At 38.0% G+C, this 25,796-nt stretch overlaps 1 protein-coding gene across 3 annotated transcripts in view; it reads right to left on the reverse strand.

Moving 5' to 3' along the window:
- Positions 1-25,796, reverse strand: part of DDAH1 (dimethylarginine dimethylaminohydrolase 1) — a 275,942-nt gene that overhangs the window by 166,085 nt on the left and 84,061 nt on the right. The window contains exons 2-3 of one of the 3 annotated variants that reach the window (XM_078332352.1): positions 24,420-24,535; positions 22,990-23,140 (exon numbers count right to left, since the gene is read on the reverse strand). The gene's annotated coding sequence lies outside the window, so the exon portion shown is untranslated. Of the gene's footprint in view, positions 1-22,989; positions 23,144-24,419; positions 24,536-25,796 lie in introns of all 3 variants that reach the window. The other 2 variants (XM_078332351.1, XM_054236493.2) reach the window with 2 other exon arrangements.

Below are 25,796 nucleotides of genomic sequence, written 5' to 3' on the forward strand. Positions count from 1 at the left end.
CTTCAAAGCTCAGCCCTCTCTGCTCCCTACCTCCTCCTGTGCAAGCAACACATTCCCTTTCTGAATTTCCATAACTCTTTATTCCTCTGCTGGGGCTCAGAAAACAATGCCCCAAAATGAAGGCCTCAGAAGCAGCCTCAGATGTGTAGGTTTGTTCTGTGACCTTCTCCTCTCTTCATGTCTCTCAGTCCCATGCACTGTTGAGGCTAGCCTCGGAAACTAGAATCCTTCCCCAAGGCGGGTCATAGAAACCAAAATGCCTTTTTCCCCAAAGCCAGACATAAAACCTAAAAATATTACTCTAATTTTCCTTGTGCCCTATTTCTGTGAAAACTTGCCAGAAAGAAATTATCTGACATACTTTGTTTGTAGATCATAAGACCCCCATTCCAGAGAGGGTCCTATCCTATCCCCAGAAGGAAGGAATGCTGCTCAGAGAGACCAAGAAGAATCTAGACAGACAGGCCTGGTTGGGCTTCCTCATTCAGTTTATTAGCATTAGACCCTACCCTTTTGGTCCAATCATATTTCTACACGGCTGTCCAAACTTTGTTAAACCTAAGCATAAAAATGGACAATTTCTCCTGTGTCTTTGGGTCTTCATTCTGAAGACTCCGTATACACACTAAATAAATTTATATGCATTTTCTCTTATTAATCTGCCTTTTGAGAGTTGCTTTTTCAGTGAAACTTCAAAGGGCCCTTGGTCTCCACACCACTCTTATGCTGCTTATGACTTTCTCCTAGCACAGTGTAATAACCCACTGATGCCAAAGTCATCTACTTCATTACAACCACATAAGGGGCTAATGAGATAATCAAAATATCCTGTAAAGTACAAAGTACTATATAAATATGTTGAATTTTAACAAGTTTGTAATGTATTATGTTAATAAGCAGAGCTGAATGTTGCCCCAAACTTCTCTTTTTAGATTCAGCAGGTACATGTGTAGGTTTGTCACATGGATACATTACATAATGCTGAGGTTTGGGCTTTCATTGAACCCATCATCCACATAGTGAACACAGTACCCAACAGCAAGGTTTTCAGCCCTTCCCACCTTGCCTCCTGCCTCTTTTTGGAGTCCCTAGTGTCTGTTGTTTTCATCATTCTATCCATGTGGATTCACTGTTTAGCTCCCACTTATAAGTGAGAACATGAAGTATTTGATTTTCTGTTTCTGCATTAATTCACTTAGGATAATGACCTTCAGCTGCATCCATGTTGTTGCAAAGGACATTATTTCATTATTTTTATGACTGTGTAGTATTCCATGGTGTATTTCAGTATACACCAGCATTCCATATACACCAGTATTCCATGGTGTATATGTAACACATTTTCTTTATCTAATACAACACTGATGGGCACCTAGGTTGATTACATTACTTTTCTGTTGTGAGTAGTGCTGTGATAAATATATGCGTAGCAGTGTCTCTTTGATAGAACAGTTTCTTTTCCTTTGGGTAGAAGGGGATTGCTGAGTCAAATGGTAGTTCTCCATACTTTTATATCAGTTATTTTTTTTTAGTTTTTCAGAGCTTTTGGCAACATTATTTTTCCAGAAGTATGTTTATGACTATTTGATAATCAATTTATATTTATAAGGAAAGAAATAGTTTGAGGGGAAAGACCTTTCAAATTCTAGGAAATCTAAATGTAGAAGAAAAGAAAAACATTTCTCTACAGTTAAAACTGTTATATATGTACATGTATGTATGTGTACACACACACACACTCATAAAAAGGCTCTGATAACCCCCTTCATTTCCTTGTGAAATGAAGTTGCTTCATTTTCTTATGAAGCACAAAGAAATGTCAGTTTCACAATGCCAGGGAATCACTCCATTTGCTTTTGTGGCACAATGGTTTTAACATAGCATTGGTACATACATGTCCAAAGAATCCTTTGCTTCAATGATGCTTCTCTCTCATGGCTTCTTTTTCTGCTAGTCCATCTTTCTCCTTCTGCTTCTACTCCATTGCTTTTCCTCATTCTTTCCTTTAAATGTTGGTATTTCCCAGAGTTCCCTACCTCCATCTCTTTTCTTCCAACTTTACATGCTCCCTCCTTTGGATGAGCAAATCTAGGCCCATGACTTCACATATACCCCAGCGCCAACATGGCTCAAACCTTCATTTCTGGTCTTGTTCTGCCCAGCTTCAGAACTGCCTAAAAGTCATCCTTATTTGGCTGCTCTACAGGCACTCCAAAGTCAACATCCCAAGGCACAGCTCATCCTGTCCTGCCCAGGATTGCTCCTTCCAATCCCAATTCCATTCATATTGGTAGTTGCTTAAGCCAGCAATCTGAGTGTTATCCTTTGCCTCACATTCTCCTTTACCTACACATTACTCAATCACCATGTTTTGACCAATCAATCCCCTTGAAATGATTCAAATCCACCCATGTCTCTCCATCCACTCTGCCACCACTTAGTCCAGTAAATAATTATTGGTTTCTTGGATTACTGCAACAGCCATCTTATCCAAAGCAGTCTTTCTAAACTGCAAATATAACTGTCACTGTCTTGTCTAAATCCTCCAGTAGCTTCCCAGTACCCTCGGAATGAGGTCCACATGTCTTACTATGGCCCACCAGACACTTCACCCCTGTGATGTGGCCTCTGTCTACTTGCATCCTCATTCTGATCTCCTCTCTATTCTCTCTTACTTGGGCTTCTGTGCATGGTTTCCTATTTCCTGAAATGTGTGTGGCTCCATCTCTGCTTGGGTAATTCCTAATCCTCTTTAGACCCATTGAAGGCATCACTCCATTCAAGAAGACTTCCCCAGGTCCCCAGATTGGATGAGATGCCCCTGTATCCCTGTTTTGACTCCTAGAACAAAGCACTGTTTTACTTGCTAATCCCAGGAGCTCTTGGCAGACAGGCACATCTTGTTATTACTGGATCTTCAATTCAGGTGTACAGAGAATGGCTTAATTAAAGCAATAGATGATATTCCTCTCTTCCTACTCTCATTAGCCCACCTTCATAAGAATGGGTTTCAGTTCCTATAAAATAAGAAGATTATACTAGGCCCCCTTCCAGCTCTACAAATCTATGATTCTATTGTTCCCAATGCTTATAAACTGCTATAGGAGGGTGCAGAGTTCATGGTCAGGGTTTGGACCCTGGTTTTGTCACAGCTGTGTGATCTTGTACAACTTCGTTGACCTTCCTGAGTGTCAGACCCTCACTTGAAAAATGGGAATAGTAATATCGCTCTTACATAGTTATTATGAGGACTAAATGAAATTAACTTAGATAACATATGAAATACATTCTTCTTCTCCCTTCTGCTAGGGATCCCTTTGTTCAAAGGAGCCCTTTGTTCAAATGCTGGCTCCACACACAGAGCTTCAGTTTTTTTCATTTGCAAAATAATGACTACACCTATATTATGATGTAATACAGATTAATGAGATGATCCATGTAAACCTTTGCAGCATGTATATATAGCAAGTGCTCAACAAATGTTAGCCACTTCTGTGATGATGGAGGAGGAGAAGGGGTAGAGAAGGGAAGAAGAAGAAAATATGCAAAGTATAGCAATAGTTGACTTTCCACAACGGTTACTCCCTCTCCTCTTTCCTATTCCATTCTTGGTTGGGAAAGCTTCATTTATCCATTCTAGGGTCAAATCCCATTACAATAAAATTGTTGCCCAACTTCCCCTGCTGAATGGGAACCTTCTTGTGTTAAATTTTGTTAAGAATTTCCACATTTTGAATAATTCAGGTTACTTAATTCTATATGTTTGACAATGTATAGGCATAACTCTTAGAAACATAGATCATATAAACAGTCAGATTATTTCCCCACACTTTTTTCTTGCCAGCACCATTATAAAACTATAGAGGGGTTCCATATATTGGCACCTGCATCATGCATAAATGGTTGGAGTGGAGTGGGGGTAGGGGTTCCAAATTTCTAGTGGTTTTATGGAGAAAGCCTCACCATCCCTATTGCCTTACCTATTTTATTACCTAATAATTACCTAATAATTGCTATTACCCGAACTCTTACCTCTGAGGTGGTTCGGGGTTTGTTTGTTTTCGTTTTTTTGGTTGTTTTTTGAGACATGTTCTCACTCTATAACCCAGGCAGGAGTGCAGTGGCACAATCTCAGCTCACTGCAACCTCCACCTCCCGGGCTCAAGCAATTCTCCCACCTTAGCCTCCTGAGTAGCTGGGACTAGAGGTGCACGCCACCACCCCCAGCTAAGTTTTGGTTTTGTTTTTGTTTTTTTTTATAGAGACAATGTTTCACTATATTGCCCAGTCTGGTCTCAAACTCCTGAACTCAAGCGATCTGCCTGCCTAAATCTCTCAAAGTACTGAGATTACAGGTGTGAGCCACCATGTCCAGCCTCAAGGTAATTGTTACAAGTGTCTTTATTTTGCCTTTCACCTACTTTCTCCTCTGAATTCTCTTTTCTCAGCTCCTTCTTATCATGCATTTACTTTTCTTTTTGTTTCAGTTATTATTGATTCACAAAAAACTACCCTGAAACCTAGCGACTTAAAACAATCATTTTGTTTTGCCCATGATTTGTAGACTAGGAACTGGGGAAAGACTTGTGTCTCTGATCCACATGGAGTCCACTGGGGCAGCTGAAGCTGGGAACCACTTTCCAGCTGATTTTCTCACTCACATCTCTGGTGCCTCAGTGTTGCTCAGCCAGACCTTCCCACTCCCTGCTCACCCCCTCCACCTAAGTCTCTTCTTCCAGAGCTTCTTCATGTGGCTTAGGATTTTCACAGAATGGCGGTTTTAGAATAGTCTCGTTTCTTGGTGGTTGGCTTCCTACAGGTGAGAAGTGGAAGCTGCCATGCCCTTTAGGGGCTATGCCCATAACTGGCACGGTGTGATTTCTGCTATCCTGTACTGGTGGAAGCAGTCACAGGCCTCCCCATCAAAGGGAGGAGAACAGACACCTTCTCTTAATGGAAGGAGTGTCTATCATTAACCAGTCACACTCTTAGTTTCAAGTTCTGTTATTCTTCCAAGATAGTATTTCAATAATATTTTCAGAGAATTTGTCTCTCATCTTCTAAAGTTTTGCTAACTTTTTCCTAATTAAAATCAGGGTCCATATATCAAAGTCATTTACACAACTAGTAATAGTCCCTGACTAGTACTAGGTGCCAATATTGTCTAGCAGAGAGACAGCTATGAATCAAACTATCACTAAATACTCACAAACTAAGTGCTGTAAAGGAAAAGGACTGGGTACCATGACCATGTATAATCATATAAATCCCATACGTCTGGGGGAATAAAGGAAAGCTTCCCTGCAGAGGTGACTTCTGAGCTGAGAAATGAAAGATGAGTAGGTATTAATTAGGAGTGGAGAGAAATTGCCAAACTGAGCCAAGCATATGAGCAAAGGCATAAGATGGGAAGGAATTTAGCATGTTGGAGGGAGGAAGAGGAAAATCTTTGTGCTACAGCTAGAATGTCAGTGATATTGTTAACCTTGTTTTAAAGCTGAGGTCAGCTCCTGGCTGAGAGCCCTGACACAGGTAAGGGCTCCACAAATATGCACTTCCCCACTGATAGGGAGCCTGTCAATGATATGCAACCTGCCCTCAGGACTCTTCTACAGTCTTCACAACTAAAAGAGTGTCCCCTACAACCTCATCACATCTTACATGAGAACCATCCAGATTCAGAGACGTCTGCATCGAAAACCACCAAAAGAAAACATTACTGAAAATAAAACACATCCTGATGGTTATTATAGAGTGGAGTTAAAATGTAAATCAAGATTAATTCATGCCAGGATTATCCTACTCTTTAGAGATTATATATTACTCACACTACTATCTCTGCTATACTATATATAGTAGAGATAGTATATATATATATATATACATATATATAGAAATATATACAGTATATTTTAATGTGAAAGCCAGAAGAAAATGGTAATTTGTGTTCATACAGGTCACATATGTAGCTACTTACTAAATTTTTCAGGGAATTTATTTAAACATCTCGACCATCAAATTAGCATGTGCATAAATAAAATAATGCTGTACAGATTGTCTATAATTTACTGTACAGGATATTTTATGCCTTTATCCCCTAGTATACAGGCTTCTATTCTCTGTTTAGTTATTGTTATTTTAATATATCAACCATAATTGGAAAAAATTGATCTATGCCATCTGCCAACTCAAAGCCTCCTAATCTCAGTTTCTCCAACTTTCTAAAAAAATTTTTTAGAAAAGCCTTTAAAGAAAGGATTTTTCAAAAAATATAGGGAAAAAAGGAAAGAAAATTGCCTTGGAAAGCAAATTTTTCTTCTGTGAAAATGTTGATAGATAAACCATTTTGGAGTGATATGGGCAAGAATATTATACAGAAAAATCAGAGTTTCACTTTTATGGAAAATATGAGTTCCCACTAAAGACCATATCATAGGATACATCTTTAAAAAGAAAAGAGAGGTTTCCACTCTAACTTGCTTTTTGCTAAGAACTCTTTCTGACACCTTAATTAATTTTAAGAATTATCTGTATTGGTCTGTTCTCACATTGCTAATGAGGATATACCTGAGATGGGTAATTTATAATTCAAAGAGTTTAATGGACTCACAGTTCCACATGGCTGAGGGGGCCTCACAATCATGGCAGAAGGTGAAGGAGGAGCAAAGTCATGTCTTACATGGTGGCAGGCAAGAGAGCCTGTGCGGGCGAACTCCCATTTATGAAACCATCAGATTTCATGAGTCTTATTCACTACCATGAGAAGAGAATAGGAAAAACCCACCCCCATGATTCAATAACTTCCCACTGGGTCCTTCTCACAACATGTGGGGATTATGGGAACTACAGTTCAAGATGAGATTTGGGTAGGGACACAGCCAAACTATATCATTATCCTTTCAGTTATATCCTTCCTATCATGACTTAATGTGTCTTGAACTTTACAATATTGTCTGCTTTGTTACAACAGTGTTCATATCCTCATTAGAACTGGTTATTGATGGGTAAGTTGGAGATCAGGGTATAGGTTTGGCATTGTCAGGGAAGACTAATGACTATCAATTGATAAAGAATGGGTTGTCAATATTATGGGAGATAGTCTATAGCATATTACGTGTATAATGCTGTATTCTATATAATTGTATATTACTTTATAATATTTATTCTAGAAATATGGTGAAACTAATAAATGCTTTAAAAGAAATTATATTTATTGCCTTTTGAAAGTTTAAATTTAATTTTTATTTTACTTTATTTTGTGTTTTGCTTTTAAAAGATTCATGATTTGCTATAGCCCAACAGGTAGTAGGTGAAAAGCTTAAAGTAGTTAATAATCTGAGATTATTTTTTTCTCCCTCCTGTTTTTCTTTTATAAAGTCACCAGAAGGAAATTAAATGCTTAATTAAACTAAACAAATTAGTCACTAATATTACCACAATCAGGGTTTGCACCACTAATTGCTTATTAAGTGTTGCAACAGTGTTCACAGGGTCTGAAAGTAAAGCAATTTTGGCACCATATCAAAACATCCAATGTTATAACAGTTCCAGATGTTATGGTCACAGGCACTCTGGAGGTGGAGTCCATGTGAGCATTATCAGAACACCAGACAATTAAATATTGCTAGTTCAGTTTGCTGGGCCTTGTCTTGATCCCTTTAGGATGAAAATGGTGCCTCCAGCTTCCATCTGCTTGGCCCTGCTTGGAAGAGAGTCATGTTGGGCCAGGCTAATCACATATTCTGGAAGAGGTCACAAAATTCTGATTTGGGAATTTTTAGAAACCACTATGCCCATCTTACACATGCTGAAATCTAAGAAGATAATATTTCCTTGTCACATTGTTCTGAAGCAGACGTTCAATTAAATTCAAAGAGCACATGTCTGCTCTCATAGGAACAACTGTGAGCAATTAAAAGAGAAACAGAATATGTGACAAAACAGCTCCTTCTTCAGAAGAGCGGGAGAACTAACCCACTGTGGATGGTTCAACACTTCTGTCAGAAGGCAAAATTGTGAGAGTTAACATTCATCTTAGAAATTCTTCTATGTGCCCCTGCTCCACCCCACACACTGTGAGCAGTTCTCTATGCCTCACTTAGTACAGGCTTAAACTGCTCCCTTCCACACCAAAATATATGTGCTCTGGAGTTCATTTCATTTTCTCGGATGCCTCTTAAGCTTCTAATAAAAACCCAATAAGCCTATTTGGGCTAGGATCTCAGATAAAAATGACTTTTCAATTCAATACTTTTATATAAAGTGACTAAGTATTCTAGATACTGTGGCTAACAATCTGATTAAGAAACTGTTTCTCTATTCATCATTTTAAAAATTAGGGAAAGGCAGATGTGGTGGTTCACACCTATAATCCCAGCACTTTAGGAGGCTGAAGCTGGTAAATCATCTGAGGACAGGAGTTTGAGGCCAGCCTGACCATCTCTACTAAAAATACAAAAAGTAGCTGGACGTGGTGGTGGGCACCTGTAATGCCAACTACTCATGAGAGTAAGGCACAAGAATCACTTGAACCCAGGAGATAAAGGTTGCAGTGACCCATGATCATGCCACTGCACTCCAACTTGGGCAACAGAGCAAGACTCTGTCTCAAAATAAATGAATAAATACAATTTTAAAATAGAAAATTAGGAACAATTGGAAAGCCCTACAATAAAAGAGTAGTTAAATAAATCATGGTACATCCATATCCATGGGATATTTTGTAGCCATTAAAAATAATGCTTTTGAAAATAATGTTTTAGTATGATCACAATTTTATTTTATTTTATTATTTTTTCTCTCAAGACTTGCCATCCAGTAACAACAATTTTATTTTAAAACATACATAGGAGAAAAGGCTTAATAAAATATAGTAACTTTTGTTATCTTTAAGAAGTGGGATTATGTGTGATTTTTATTTTCATTAAAATTTTATGTATTTTCCAATTTTTCTTTAAGAAGTATATACTTTATAAAATAATAAATATCATTTCTTGTGTTTTTTTTTGTGGTTTTTCTTGAGATGTAGTCTCACTCTGTCACCCAGGCTGTGTGCAGTGGAGTGATCTCAGCTCACTGTGGCCTCTGCCTCCCAGGTTGAAGTGATTCTCCTGCCTCAGCCTCCTGAGTAGCTAGGATAACAGGTGTGCACCACCATACCCAGCTACTTCTTGTAGTTTTAGTAGAGATGGTTTCACCATGTTGGCCAGGCTGGTCTCGAACTCCTGGCCTCAGGCAATCTGCCTGCCTTGGCCTCCCACAGTGTTGGGGCTACAGATGTGAGATACCGACCCAGCCTAAAGACAATTTCTCTAATGCCTAGTCCAAATTTAAAGATTGAAAACAAATTATTAATACATTATGATTAGTGTTATAGTTACATACAAGATGTTAGGAGAACTAACCACATGGATGATATCACTTAATATGATACTACTCCCAGTGATTTCTCAAAAATCTTTTTACACATTATAAACCAGCTAGTTTATCATTTTATAGTAAGATGTAGAACTTTTACCATGCAGAATGAAATACCCATGTCAACATGAACAGTACTTTTCTTCCTAGAGGCAGTTACATGGAAAACCAGGTTACTATCAGTTTATTATGAGTATGGAATTCCAACAAGAGGACACTTAATTTTAAGACTTATAACTCATCCATGAAGGCTAGGGGCACATTTTCCCAATGGGAACACCTTACCCTCCAGAAAGCTCATTGACTGTTCCCTCCTCGTCTTGGTCTGGCTGAGCACTGCCACTGGTCAGTCACCTCCTGCAGCCATACAGTCCAGCCAGCTTGGCCTAAGAGCTGTGTCTCTGCTCACTGATTTGTGTCGTTACCGCCACTGTTACTAATAGTTAAGATTCTGAAGGGGGCATGTCAGTTGCTCCCTTCACAATAATCCTGTTTGTTCTCCCAAACCCACGCCACTCAAGCTTATCAGGTAATATGCTCTGTAAGGTTCTTTCCAACCCCATTAGCACACACACAGAGTACCTATAATTCACCTAATACAACCTACTTTCTACTGAAGATTGAGGTTTTAAAGTTTTGTTTTCCCACTTTCTTGATCAGTGATTTCCAACCATGTAGGAGTTAATGAAACCAATTCTGCATCACCACTGCAACCAAGAGAGAGACACCAAGTGATATGTATTTTTTAAATCAACAGTATTTTGTTCTCTATAATGTAAAAAATGAGAAGATGCAGTACTCAACTTAGTACTCAATACTAGGAAGAGTCAGTTTGTCAAAAAGTGTTTTTCAATGGTAGAAAAGGTTGCTTTCCAATTAAAAAACAATGCATGTATTGCAATCATGTAATAATAATAAAATTACAGAAAAAAATATATTCAGACTGATCCACAGCATGAATGATCACACCACACTAGAATTTTGGCTGCAAGAAAACAGTGAATTTTATCCCAAAAAGTAGGTTAGGTCCATGCTGGCCAAAAACTTCAGTACCAGACCCAATAAATGAGAATGAAATACATAGTGCATGCTTAAAAGACAGAACACATACATCAACCATTCTTTAATGTCCCTCACTAGGGTTCTGAGGGATGGAGAGGCAAAATGTGGATGGACATGTGCAGTCACAAAGGCAGAATTTTCTTCCAATTATAAAAAATCATATATATGACCCTTTACCAGGTCTTGGGCAATAGCTAAGATTTTATCTGTGGGAATCTACCTTTGAAAATCACAACAAAGATCAGTAGGACTTAATATAAAGTATATACATTTCTTAGGATAAGGACTTTTACAGAAAAGGAAGAAGGGGACAACAATAAAAGTAAATTTGGGGCCAGGCATGGTGGCTCACGCCTGTAATCTCAGCATTTTGGGAGGCTGAGGCGGATGGATCATCTGAGGTCAGGAGTTTGAAGCCAGCCTGGCCAATGTGGTGAAACTCTGTCTCTACTAAAATACAAAAATTAGCCAGGCATGGTGGCACATGCCTGTAATTCCAGCTACTCCAGAGGCTGAGGCAGGAGAATTGTTTGAACCTTGAAGGCAGAGATTACAGTGAGTGTAGATCATGCCACTGCACTCCAGGCTGGGTGACAGAGCAAGACTCTATCTCAGAAAAAAAAAAAGAAAAGAATTTTCATAAAAAATAACATTCCCAGGCTGGGCACAGTGGCTCACGCCTGTAATCCCAGCACTTTGAGAGGACAAGGCAGGCAGATCATGAGGTCAGGAGTTAGAGACCAGCCTGGCCAACATGGTGGAACCCCATCTCTGCTAAAAATACAAAAATTAGCTGGCATGGTGGTGTGCACCTGTAATCCCAGCTACTTGGGAGGCTGAGGCAGGAGAATCACTTGATCCAGAAGGTGGAGGCTGTGGTGAGTGGAGATTGTGCCACTGCACTCCAGCTTGGGCAAAAGAGTGAGATTCTGTTTCAAGAACAAACAAACAAACAAAAACCCAAACAAAAATTTCCCTTATTTTGTCCCCTTATTTTGACCAACACTCAAAAACAAATCTATGCAAAACTAAGAACACAGAAAAGGACCAGAGAGGATGTTACATTGTAAAGTCTTAGGACCTACCCTAAACTTCTGCCCTCATCAAGACCCTCAACTACAGAGCTGAGGGTTCCCAGGTCCGCTGGAGAAAGTGAGTGATCTCTGATTGTCACCCCTGCATCACCAAAGATGGCCCCAGGTCACTCACTGTCATACTTAATGAAATTGACCTGGACAGAGATTGAGCCTCCCTAATAGCTGCCCCATTTATTGGTTTTCTCATGCCAGAAGGATTTGCCTTTCATGAACTTCAAAACCTGATTGGCTCTCTCTCTCCAGTCAAAAATCTTTAGTATTTTGAGGAAAGGTAAAGTTAACAATTCCTTATCCAAAATATTTGATGCCAGATATGAATTATTTTTAGATTTTAGGAAGATAATTTGGTGAGTATATCTGTTTGTGTAACACCCCAAGTGGGTCCTGGGCAGCAACCCATAATCAAACATATTAGTATTTCCATTAAGTGAGATGAATGGGGACTATAAGCCTTCACATCAATTTTGGCCACCAAATTTTGTTACCAAAACTCTTGCTTTTCAGAGCCCTTTGGATTTCTGAATTGCAGATCATGGATTGCCAACCTGTGTGAGCAATGTGGGGGCCCAGTGCCACAGACTGTGAAAGATGCATCTTCTGCTATCTAGTCTCAACTCATTAAGCCTGACACTTGCTCTGATTGTAGAAGTCATAAAGCTAATTTCAATTCAGAATAGAGCATATGATCATATTTGTTCACAAATACACACTCCAAGAGTGAAAATTCTCTAATGCCATGTCTTAAAGACATAAGTGCCTAAGGGTATGGGGTTGTTTTGAAGAAGGAAAAAATGTTAGAAACCCAGTTTACAAACATTTAAAGAATATCAAGAAATATGTGGGTCATCTAGATAGAAGTAATATTAATAGAGCTGGCAAAAATGCACTTCTCAGTACATTTTAAAGGTTGTCTCTATGCCAAACATTTCTTAATCTCTCTTGGAAGAATACTGGTGGCGAGTGACCAAATAGCTGTGGTTTCAGAATTTAACTGTAAAACTGCTGAGTTTATTGATACATAGCCAGTGCAGGAGAAATTTTATCTATTTACCTATTTATGTATCTTTAATATATAATATATTTATATGTATTATATATATATATTCAACTTTGCAGCATAATGAATTATGTGTAATATCTGAGCTAACATTACATATCACGGAGGACAAGTAGCAATTTCCACAAAGTGACAGATAAGCAGTTTTAGGGGGAAAAATGCTGCCAAGGATGACTCATTTGAAATCAACCCTGACAGTTTTCCTGCTGATGAAGCTGACAGATGGAAGGACTAGAACAAAGGTTAAATTCTTTACTTCTAGGAAACTGTACTCTGTGCTTAAGGCTTCCTCCTCTGAGCTCTGCTAGTGCATCAAGACTAGCATGTGGATACAAGATCTATAGTTAGACTAACCATGTAGAGCTTTTGATACAAAAAGAAATTTCTTCACAGTTCTATAAACAGTGCATTTGATAATGCATGTCGATTTACTGATGCAAACTGACCACCAAAATGTAAATTCCACATTAGTCCCTAAAAATAATGGTTTAACAATCATTATCACCAGCTCTCTCAGTAACCCTATCACCAGAACCACCAAAATGTAGAAGTTGGCTTATTTGACCTCCTGTATGCCTTTTCAGCTTATTTCTGGAAACATAAAGGCTGAAATATGGCTCTAGAGCAAAAGCACATGAGCAATTTAAGGGATACATGTACTCTGAGTCACTGGAAGCTGGCTATTTTGAACATTTCATTGACTGCTTTCACATAATACTAAACTCTTCTTAGGAAATGATACAGGTTACTGTGTACTATGAATAGCACACCAAAGCTTCAGTAACTTTATTTTTTGATGTTAAATTCACATTTCATCAGCATACTATAGATTCCTGTCTTCATCACATATAAATAATTATTACCTGTTTAATATCATATAATGCTGTGTGGGTGTCACAGAAAATAAGGATACTCAGGTCTTGCCTTTTGGAACCTAACAATTTTCTACAGATAATGACAATGACAACACAGAGAGACACATAAGCCATATGATAAAAAATTGCATGAAGTAGGTAAAGCATCATACTAAGAACAAATAAGAGAGTTAGCTTAGGTAGCTTGTTAATGAGTAAAGAGGCAATCACAGAAGCAAACCACAGGAGAACCACTGGCTTTTAAAAGAGCTTAATTAATTATTTAATTAAGACAATGTTTCCTGGAGGAGGACAGATCCAGAAATTCTGCAGATTTGGTAACTGCAGAATAACTAAAATCCTAGAGTGGGAAAAATATTCTAGGGCCTCCTGTCATTTTTATCCCCAAATTTTACAAGAAACTGTATCAGAACTAAAGTCCAGCAAATTTTGTTGGATTTATGTTTTGCCTTCAGCCACGTCAGTAAGATCAAATGCGCTATTTATATTGAGATTAGTGCCAGGATTGTGCTCAAATGTATACCGAACTCAGGCTTGTGACTATGCTCATTACTACAGAAAATGAGCACTAGCACATGAAATATATCAATGGACACATTTAAACAGCATCCGTAGGACAATTAAAGTTAATGGACTCTGAAAACCAACTATTATGAAGCCATATTTATGCAAGCATGTCTAAATAGGTGGGGTTCAAGCATTTATTTTGTCTGTTTTGTTCAGAGTGAACTGAATTAACAAAAGATGGGCCTATCTCTGAAATCTGTCTCACTAGTGGCCTATTGACACAAATGAAGCCCACCAAAATCAGCCCTTTGAGCTTGGAAAGTGAACTATTTTGGCTAGAAACTGTTAGATTTTTCTGGAAATTTCACATTTTAAAAGAATATCTTTGAGAAAGACCTCTAACTACAAAGTGGTTGAGTTTGCCCTGCTGTCACTTTTGCTCTCTGGCAAGCAAATGTGGATCTGAGGTTTGAGCTGAAGACTTGCGTTCATGAGGTGATTTTGATAGATATGGAACTCACTACCACAATACCTAAGAAATGTGGTTTTCAGGAGATAAGGTTGAAAATCCACTGGATTGCAAGCTGTCATCTATGTTTTAGAATGTAAGAAGTAAAATGCTCTTAAACAGAGGAGAGTGTTACCTTAATATGGGGATACTCACCAGAGTTTTCAAATGACACACACAAATCTACAAAACTGAAAGCCTTCCAAAAAATCAAAAGTCTCAAGGAGAATTGTCCTGACAGCATTCAGCTCTTACAAGTCAATCTGAGGCTGAATTACACTCTTAAAATGCAGAGTTAGAATCCTCCTGCAAGGTACTTTTCCTAAGCCTTGGTTAGGATTTTATTATAGGGTATTACAATGTTCTGTCTTTAAAACTTCAGCCAGACTACATATTTATTCATTCATTCAACCATCAAATGCTTACTGGATGCCAGCACTGGAGATGCAAAATGAATCTCCTATGGCTCCTGAACTTCTGACAGAAAGGATAAGAACATAGAGAATCTCAATGGTATGCAATAAATATAGGGTGATATAAGAAAAAGAACACTCACTTTAATTTGGAAAAGCATCATCAAAAGGAGAAAATAGAAGGGTAGTACAGGCAATGGAAAAGGCATTTGAAAGGTTATGGAGGTGAGAAAGAAAAGCACTTTGGGATCATGGCAAAATAGCTCAAAAGGAACAGAGGGGGTTAGATAGGCTGAAGCTGGATAACCAGAGTCTTTGAATATCATATTTTAAACTTGGGATTTTATCATGAAACTAATGGAGAATAATTCTTTGATAGATAGTAAACCAAATAAAATGATCAGAAATACATAAGGACAATGCTCTAGGGTGTATAATATGGTGTCTGTAAAACAATTGGATGTTTAATTGGCCAAAATAGGTTTGAGAAAAGTTACATTTCTGTTCTTGGAAGAGACATTAACCTACTTCAGATGGATGACTGGATCCTTTTCTCAGCAGTTGCTATCCTTGTATTTAGGACCTCCAACCAAGGGAAGTTGAAGGAGGTGTTACTCTCAGGCACCATCTGAGCATTACTGAGAAATTACTTGAGAACTTGTGGTCATCACCTTTCAATTGAATACATGTCATGTAGGCACTTCCAGCTCTGCTGGCAGTAGCCAACGCAGATCCAAGAAAAGGTCAGTAGGCAATAAGAACTGCCTGCACTGTCATGGGGGTTATTAAAAAGCAGACTGAGAAAGCTACTTAATACATGTGCTCCTATTGCTTCATCTTGCTCAAATTGTGCCTGCATCAAATGTAAGCCTGCTTTAGTTATTCTGCTACTCGGCCATCTTCTTTCCATATAGTCAGTATTTTTCTTCTTTGAATATAACCTTATTTTTCTAAATGCTTTTGTTATTAATGTTTTGTTATTAAATGTTTTTGTTTTATTATTCTAAAAGAGTAAATTTTATTTATTTAATTTCCTGAACAGGTAGCACATTCACATAGTTTAAGCGTCAAAAAGCATAGAAAGGTACACAGCAATGTCTTCTTTCCCCCCCCATTCTCTATCTGCCAAGTTTGTAACCTCACAAAACAGGTAACCAACATTATCAGTTTCTCATTTATACTTCCCAAGATTTAAAAAATTATATGCAAGCAAGTACAACGATATTTTCTCTTTTTTTTTCACTCCCATTGCAGTATACTTGGCACCCTTTTCTCTCCCATTTAAAAATAAATCTTGAAGACTGGCTGCAGTGGCTTACACCTATAATCCCAGCACTTTGAGAGGCTGAGGCAGGAGGATCACTGGAGGTCAGGAGTTTGAGACCAGCCTGGCCCACATGGTGAAATCCCGTCTTTACTAAAAATATAAAACTTAGCCAGGTGTGGTGCCACACACCTGTGATCCCAGCTACTTAGGAGGCTGAGACAGAACAATCACTTGAACCTGGGAGGTAGAGGTTGCACTGAGCTGAGATCGATCACTGGACTCCAGCCTGGGTGACAGAGCAAGACTCTATCTCAAAATAATAATAATAATAAATCTTGAAGATTGTATTAGTCAGCTCAGACTGCCATAACAAAATACTATAAATGGTTGGCTTAAACAATGGAAACTAACTTTCTTACAGTTCTGGAGGCTGAAGGTCCAAGATCAGGGTGCCAGCATGGCCAGGTTCTGGTGAGGGCTCACTTGCTGGTTTTCAGATGGCTGCGTTTTTGCTATGTCCTGGCATGGCATCTCTGGCATCCAGTCTTATAAAGGCACTAATCACATCACAAGAGTCCCACCCTCATAATGTCATCTAACCCCAATTACATCCCAAGGCCTCATCTCCAAATACCATTATCATATCAAGGGTTAGGACTTACACAGATCAATTTTGAGAGAGACATGAACATTCAGTTCCCAATAGAGATCTTTCCATATGGACACATAAAGAGCTTCCCTATTCTTTTTTTACAGCTGCACAGTATGCTGTGGCATCAAATATCCTTAATGTCAAAACTGGGAAAACTGAAGCTGTCTTTAATCATTTTTTGTTAATAGGATCTATAGAAATAAAGGAAGAGAGCTAGAGTCCTAAAAACTGAAAGGTGATATTTTTGATGAGGTGAGACATAACTGGAATTATATTCTGATAATTGGTGAAAAAGTATTAAAACTCAGACAACATGTTCAGTGTATATTCATTAACATGTCTTTAGATCCTCACAATTTTAGCTTTCTGAATCAAATATGGTTGAATTTGCTAATATGAAGATGCTGACTGTATTTGAAAATGCAAATTAGTGAAGACATAGAGCTATGAAATGTATTTTTGTCACATCACTACACATAAACAATAGTCAACTTGCACCCAGCTATTACTTACCAGGCATGTTATACAGCCCATTCTAGCCATTCTAAATATGTTTAGTGGAAGTTCTGCAAAAAGTATTAGCATAGAAGATTTAATACTCTTTGTGAATAAAATTAAAATGGTTATTCAGCCCAGAAAAGGGAAAGAACTAAGGAATGAAGAAGAGAAAAAGAGTATGACCACAAAATAGGTTTGGACAACCCTACTGAAAGCAAAAATAATAGTCTATGTGCTATTCCAGCAGCCTGAACTATCACTACCTGAAGGAAGAGAAGGCAGAGACAGAGAAAATGTCTGCAAAATATGGCTGAAATTAGATTCAGGGATAAGAGAGAGGGAAAAATCAATCATGGAACTAAGGTCACCAACTTACCTAAGTGACTTGGTAAAAGAGTAACACTGCTGGCTGAGATACTTGGAGTGGGATAAGAAGAATGACAGAGACCACTCACATTTAGAGGTAGAAAAGAAAAGATGGGCATTGAAGGAAAGAGTAATGGTTAAAGGGAGAGGAGGCAAACCAAGGTAAGGAGGCTACAGAAACCAAGGAAGGAGGATGTAGTTAACTTTGTCAAATATTGGAAGATAAAGCTATGAACCCCCAAAATAGCATTTTAGGAGACAGAGTCAGATTTTAAGACATTAGGTAATGAGTTGAACAGTGATATAGTAAAATCAAAAATACTTTATATTAACGGTTTTTTGAAATGATCATGGAGGGAAGAAGAAAGACAGGATTATGATATTATTCCATATTTATTTTCCACTTCAGAATAACAGAGCACTTTCCCACACATGATCTCATTTGATACTATTTCAATAGCTGGGCCTGTGGTGGATAAATGAAGGAAGATGCAATTAAGAAGGACAGTTGAAGATGCAGATAGAAGATGAAGTAATGAATGAAATTAGTTTTCTAAGGAGATGGAAGAGGGAAGAATTTAGTGCTGAAAAAGACTAGGAATACCTCTAATTTTGAGAAAGAAAAGAAGAAAAAGTGAGTTCAGGAAAAGATAGGAATATTTTGAGGTAAAAATAGTTTAGAAAGATTCATGACTAAAAGACCTGAAAGTTATCAAGGTAACCTTGAATTGAGGGCTGAACTGATAGGAGAAATGTGAAATGAGTGGGAAATAATGATGTTGGCATAAAAAGTCAAAACACTGACTCTTCACCCAGTCACAAGCTCTCCATATCTCTAATTCAGTATAGTAGTTATCCCACTAATGTAATGATGAGTGGTCACTGAACCACTGGAGGCAAGGGCAAACAGTTCAACGTCTTAAACCCAACAAAGCATTAAGAAAAGTTCATTCACTATACAATCCAATTTATAAGTCTGCTTTGAGTACCACTCCCCCAAGCCCATGCAACAAGAAGGAAAAGCATTAAGCAATCTGTTAGAAAAATGCTTTCTACCAGGACAAGACATCCTGTAATTTTTCAACCAACAGGATGTTAGTCTGTGGTCTAGCCTCGAGTCACTCGCGAAAGTTTTGCTTTCTCTAAGATAATGCCCAAATGTTTGTAACTTCCTTCTTTAAATAGTATGCATATTAAGAAATAAATTTAAGTCTGTAGTCTATGAGATAACACAATTGGGGGACAAAAGTATGACTGGCCTCCCTTCCTGGCTGGGCCATCCTGTGACATGTTCACTCAGGGCTCATGGCATCTCAGCCAGACATTCTGAGATTCTGGCCTCTTGGCTCTTTGAACCAACTCTACCATTAAAATATTAATTTCTCACTGGGCGTGGTGGCTCACACCTGTAATCCCAGCAGTTTGAGGGGCTTATGTGAGCGGATCACCTGAGGTTCAGAGTTCGAGACCAGCCTGACCAATATGGTGAAACCCTGTCTCTAAAAAAATAAATAAAATAAAATAGTAGTTTCTCTATTATATCTCATTGAAGGTAAAGGTTATGATTTTTGCTTGCCCAATACACTTCCCTCTATTTTAATGATAACAGTAAAATGTACTTTCTCTTCTTTTTTTTTTTTTTTGAGACAGTCTTGCTCTATTGCCCAGGCTGGAGTGCAGTGGTGCGATCTCCACTCACTGCAACTTCTGCCTCCCAGGCTCAAGCAATCCTCCCACCTCAGCCTCCCAAGTAGCTGGGAGTACAGGTGTGTGCTATCATGCCCAGCTAGTTTTTTTGTATTTCTGTAGAGAAGAGGTTTCACCATGTTGCCCAGGCTGGTCTCAAACTCCTAACATGTGGTGTGCTCTTAATTGGATCAATTCTATTACCCCGTCTTCCTGGCTTGGTGATTGGTTTAGGGAAGAGTATGTGACCCAAATTGATTCAATGCAAATGATTCTTAGGATTGTTTTCAAACTGTAGACAAAAAGACAAAGAAATCCTCTTTCTTTGCTGGTAGAACTGCTGTTAGGATGAGATGTGTAATCATGGTTGCTAGGAATCATGTCCCCCATGGCACAAAGAAAGCTCATCTGCAAAGAGAACTGGAAACATATTTCAGAAATAGAGAGGAAAGCCCTAAAACTATACTTGCTACTAAGTCCAGATATCCACAGGATCAGCTGTCCCCATTCTGTGTTTGGGTGACATCAGCCAGCAAATTCTTTTTTGTGTGTGATCAAGTTGGAATTCTGTCATTTGCAAAGTAGCCCAACTTGTGCACAGAATGTCTCATAAGGTGCCCAATAAACATATATTGGTTACTGGTTGGTTTGATGTCAGTGTTTTTTACTGTATCTTTTGCTTCAATACTTTGCACTCTATAACTTCATTCTCAATAAGATTTGTTCAAAACGAAATCTGAAGTTTGCCTGTAATAACTAGGTACCTTAACCCCCTATACTGGCATGATGAATATGTCTGTGTTTCAGTTTCCTAACTTATAAAATATGGCAAATAACAATAGCAGCTACTTACTTAGCATCTACTAAATTCCAGGTACTGGTCTGACACTTAACATACATTATCCTAACTCTTATGGCAACTTTATGAGACATGCATAATGATCCACATTTTATGGATGAGGAAGCTGAGATGCAAATGACGTTAAATGAAGTGACCAAAGTAATACAGCTTGATTGGCAGAATTCAGATTCACACCCTGGCTTGTTTGAGTCAGTGCTCTTTTGAATGTTCTGTGTATGATGTCCTACTTCTTCCAAGAACTTTAAGATAATGCAGGTAAAATTGCTCTAAAAATAGAAAATGTTCAGAAATCATCCTCTAATTGACAACCAAAAAACACGAAAATAAGCTCAAATATTAACAAGGAGAGATTTAGGTTAAGGGGAACATTGTGACTACCCAAATTATAGCATTAGAAACAGTAATTGAAAAACTTTAATGCTGAATCTCATATAAATGTGAAATTCAATGAAGAGGGAAAGTGCAGCCAGGATTCTATTCCGTTTCTGAAACCTCGATAAAACTTGGAAGGACACAGGTAAGTCAGCATTGCTAAGCTAGGGAGAACCAGATCTCACTTCTCATTTTCCTCATGGGAACACTGATACCAGCATACGGAATTCCTTTGTGGTCCTGTTGATGGACAGTACTTATAAAATAATGAACATTCTGACTTACAGATCTGGATGGCAATAACAGTAATGTTTCAAATGAACAAACATACACTTATGCTGTCCACATAGCTTGAAAATATATATAAACCTAATTTTTGTATAAGTTTAACTGAAAGAAACATAAGGCCAAATCAATGTGTTAAATGACATATGGTAGTAAAATCCTTGTGTTTTTTGGCCTGTAATTACTATTTTAAACAATTTCAAGGGAACCAAACATATTATGAACTGTCTGTTTTATGTCCATTTGCTTCATTAGACTGTGAGTGCTTTGGGTACAGAAACTGTGCCCCACATATCTTCTTACCCCTAGAATCTAACACAGATAAAACTTGGCATATGTCATGCAGGGTTGAGCTATCACTTTTATGGGTCCTGGAAACTTTTGCCTTCATGGGCCCCTTCCTCCATTAAAAAATACTTAAAATTATATTTTAGGATTATGCTGGTATGAAAATGAATATATTAGTATTATACATAAATACTTTCTTTGACTTTTTTCTTCTGATTTTAAAAGCCTGTTTTCATAGGCCTCTAAAAGTACTGTGGATCCCAAGTCCTATGCCTACCTTACTTACGGATAAGTCAGTCAAGTCCTATGTGTTAAATATATTTTAGTTGACTGAATGAAATAGATAAATGACTTAAAGTTAACTTGGTGGTAGTGATTCTTAGAGCTTCTATTTTGGAGTAACTTTCAGCTTAAAAAAATGTTTCAGAAGCAACTAATTAATAAAATCACCACGACATACTAATATTCATTTAATCTGAAGCCAACTATGGAAATTCAGTGCTGTAAACAAAATTAAAACCCAAGGGCAATGTAGAAGAAGGCTGTCAAAGTGGCAAAATAAATATTTTAAAATAATAATCAGAGGTTGCTGCAATATTGAACAAACATAGCACACCTCTTAAATAGAGAATTTTAAATATTTTCTTTTTAAAATTCTGACATTCCAAAAGAGTCAGTTCAGAAGGTAGATACTTTAAAAAATATGGGTTTATACTTGGAACCACATAGTTATTGACTAGAATTTGTTAAGCATGTGCCGGGAACGCTAGACCTGCTGCCTTGAACAACATTGCTTTTGGAACTCAGCATCTCTCCACTGTTGCTTCCAGAGACAGCTTTTTAAAATGGAAAATTGATTGATGAAATCTGAGGCATGAATAAATGCTAATGCATCTAATAAATTAAAATACTGTCATTTTATAAGAAAGGTTTATTGGCTAACTGTGCTATTCCTTCTAGTAATTCAAAGTCTAGTGTTTAATTTACAGAATGAAATGCAGAAATCAATTACTTGGTCAGTAGTAAGGTAAAATTGATGTTCAAGACTATGTTTTGGGATGCAACCAGGCTGACTTATCCACTGACTTAAAATGTAGAAGGTCATATCTGAGCAGTTTTCCCCCCGTTTCTGAATGTATTGAACAATGTTCAAAATATGAGGAAGCATCTTTGCATTGTCTGGATGGGGTTGTGTATAGATTAATATCTGGATAATAATTCAGATTTGCCCTTCCAAAAAGTATATCACACATATAAAGTAGTGCTAGTATTTATAGTATGGGCATTTACCAGAACAGCTCTTAAAGGCTATATAATAAAATTGCATTAAGGCTGCCTAAATTAATTAACCATAGATACTGAAATGAATTCAGCTAATGGATTCTGCTTCCTCTAAGAGTATTCTCTTTTAATAATAATTTAAAAAGCAAAAACATGTTTTTCCTCTTCTTTTTCATGATATGTAGCCACCTGACCAAGAGTGGGGCTGGGAGGGAGACTGTCCCTACCACCCAGAAGAAAGCTAGAGGGAGAGGTCATCTAGTGATCACGCTCCTGCTTCTCCTCTCCAAGGGCAAAAGGCTGCCTCAGCAGCTGTCACATCCTGCTGCCCTTTGAAACAGAAAACCAGTCTAGAGTTTCACACTTATCTCCAGCTTTACATTACCAAATTGGCAGTCTTGCTACAGCCTAGTAAATGCCTTTCATAGATAAATGTGGTGAAGGCTCTAGGGAATGGTGAATGGGGAGGGCATTTGTGTTTAGGAAGGGGCAGTACCTGGCTCAGCTGTCTGCCATCCACCAGATGTTTATGGAGATGAAACAATCACAGAGGAGGAAGAGAATATACAAGGTCACTTGGTCCATCTCATGCAGGCAGGCAGAATTATATCTTTGTGCACAGTCAACCATAGAGTCTTGTGAGGAGGCTGCTAGTTATACAAAGGCACATCATGAAGGACTTCAAAGATCTCCATTGTGGACTCACAAATCACATTTACTTAACTCCCCTTCTAGTCAGACCAGCCCTGGTTTTCCCACATTTCTCATACAATGTCCTGCTTTGGCCATCTTACTGCTCATTAGCAGTTCCAGCAGAGGGCAGGCGGGGTAAAGGAGAGGAGTCGTATATTATAGCTGAAGATTTCTTCTGATCCTGTTAAGGTAAACTTTCTGGATTATTTAGAGCAACAGATGTCTTTCTGTCCATTTTTTTTTTTCTATCTGTCTGCATAGGTATTTCTAGTTTTCAGGGACTCCTCTCTCAAGGAATTTAAAATCTGGCTCAGGAAAGCAAAATGAGGAGACATGAAATAATGAGAAAGCCATGCTATAAATAATGCTATAAAGCCATCCCTGGTATCCCAAGCAAAGTCATGGGTTTCAAGAGGAGGAAGAGAAGTCTTCATGCACTGAAGTTGGTGATAGCATTCGTATATTAAAAATATAAATTGAAGTCAATAATTAGTGCAGAGAAGTGAGACTCAGCAAATGCGCAGATTGTAATTGTTAAAAATTCTCTAAGCAGGCTTGGGTAACAGTCCCATGGACGGGACTTGTAAACATCCAGTGAATGTGGTTTTTGTAGGGCAAAGGTCTCATTGGATCTCAGTACCAAGCCTTTGCAGTGATCGACTGGAGTGAAGGGGCTGGGACACTGAGGATTGGTTGGCATTCTGGGAGGAAAAATATTTACTATCTTTCCATATCATTCATTAAGGCCTGTGTGACGATGTCATGAGCAAATCACTACTGGGAGGTCTTCATCAGATAAACAGGGCTGCAAAATTCATGGCCAAGGAATGTGGGCTAGAGAGACACTCCCAGCCACAGCTGCTACCTGAACACCCAGAGCTGGCTGGGAACCAAGGAGACATGCTGAAACCAGGAGTCTCAGCGACCAGTGGCAACATTACAGTCGCTTAATCCTGAAATGAAAAGTAATTGCTTCTGGCTTAAAGAATAAAGGAAAAACAAGATCAGCCTTGGCTGGATTACATTTTTTTCAAATACAACCATGCTAAAGACCAGGTTCTTGCTTGGTATTTGAAAATGTGAGGAAATGGATGTTTTCTGTCAATGTAATTTAAATGTATCCAGGAATATTGACATATAAGAACACTTGAATACAAGTACATTTTGATTAATATAATTAAATCAAATGTGTTTACTTTTACAGTAAAGGAGGACATCTAAAATTTAACTTACCTAATATAAATTTAAAAGGTCTTTCTTGAAAATAGCTCTTGCTTTGTATTTTGAAGCATTTTCTACTGAAAAGTGTTGACCAAGGCTACCAGAGCTCCTTTTCTGTACAGATGAAACTGCAAATGGAGAAATATGGAAGAAGAGAGAGGGAAAAGGCATTTAAATAGTTCTAATATATTTCTGTGATGACATTGTCTTCTCTAGAGAAAAAAGAATTCATAAAATTCATTAAGGAAGAGCTGCAAATTTAAGTTGTTGTTAAAATAATAGAAAGATGACTTTAACCCACAACTAAGTAAGCAATATCTGTGTTGTTACTTGTTTACCTCTCAAGACCTATAGAATGGCAAATGTCAGGAGATGTTCTGTATATTGAGTCTGTATTTTCCTTGAAAGCAAGAGAGCAATGACACAGAGTAAAAACAAAGTAGAATAAGAGGAAAACAAACCTTGTCTTTACAGTTCCAATTTTTAAATTATATATACTAATTTAAGATATTTGTAGCAGACTCACAATGATGTAGAGAGAATTAATTGAATTGTATCTTGTATTCTAGAACTGAAGCTGCTTTGTTTCCTGTTAGGCTGAGTCATATGAAATTGTCTACACAAATAGCAATTTCACATGGTTTAACCTAATACCATAAACCCTCACAGGAATTCATCAACCAATAATGAGCAGTAAGAAATAAAACCTAGCTGGTTTTCCTGCCATCATTCTACATGAACACTAATATTATAAAACAAATATGACACCTACTATCTTCTTGCAGGTGTTAACATTGAGGATATTCTGCGTAAAAGAACAAAGACTATTTAGAGACATTGCTCACAGTTTGTGTTTCTGCTTCATTAACTCAAAACAGAAGAAAATAATTCTTATACCAGAAATTTTTTGGATACCACCAGGATGACTTAACCTAACAGAACAGCACCATGACTCTGACAATTGTGTCTGCTTCTTGTGAGCTCAGGCTGATGAACAGTTGGAAGGCCAGCCACAGACCGGATAACCTGACATGCAGTGATCACAAACATGAGGACCTATTTAAATAAAAGGTGTCATACAGAACGTGAGGTAAAGAAACAATCATGATTGGCTCTAAGAATGAAAAAAATGGCCATGAGTTGTACTGTCTTTTGGTATATAATACACAGCTGGTGACCCAAAAAGCCATGGTATTTCCAAAGGCGAGGGACTATGGTACTTAGTAACAATTTGCAGATTTCAAAATAAAAGAAAAGAAAGCAGTCCTTTTTTACACCAGTGCTCTATCAATCTAGGACAAGAAAGTGTACTAGTTGGGTGCGGTGGCTCACGCCTGTAATCCCAGCACTTTGGGATGCCGTGGCGGGTGTATCACGAGGTCAAGAGAT

This window comes from Callithrix jacchus, chromosome 7 (genome assembly GCF_049354715.1).
Source record: "Callithrix jacchus isolate 240 chromosome 7, calJac240_pri, whole genome shotgun sequence".
NCBI lineage: Eukaryota > Metazoa > Chordata > Mammalia > Primates > Cebidae > Callithrix > Callithrix jacchus.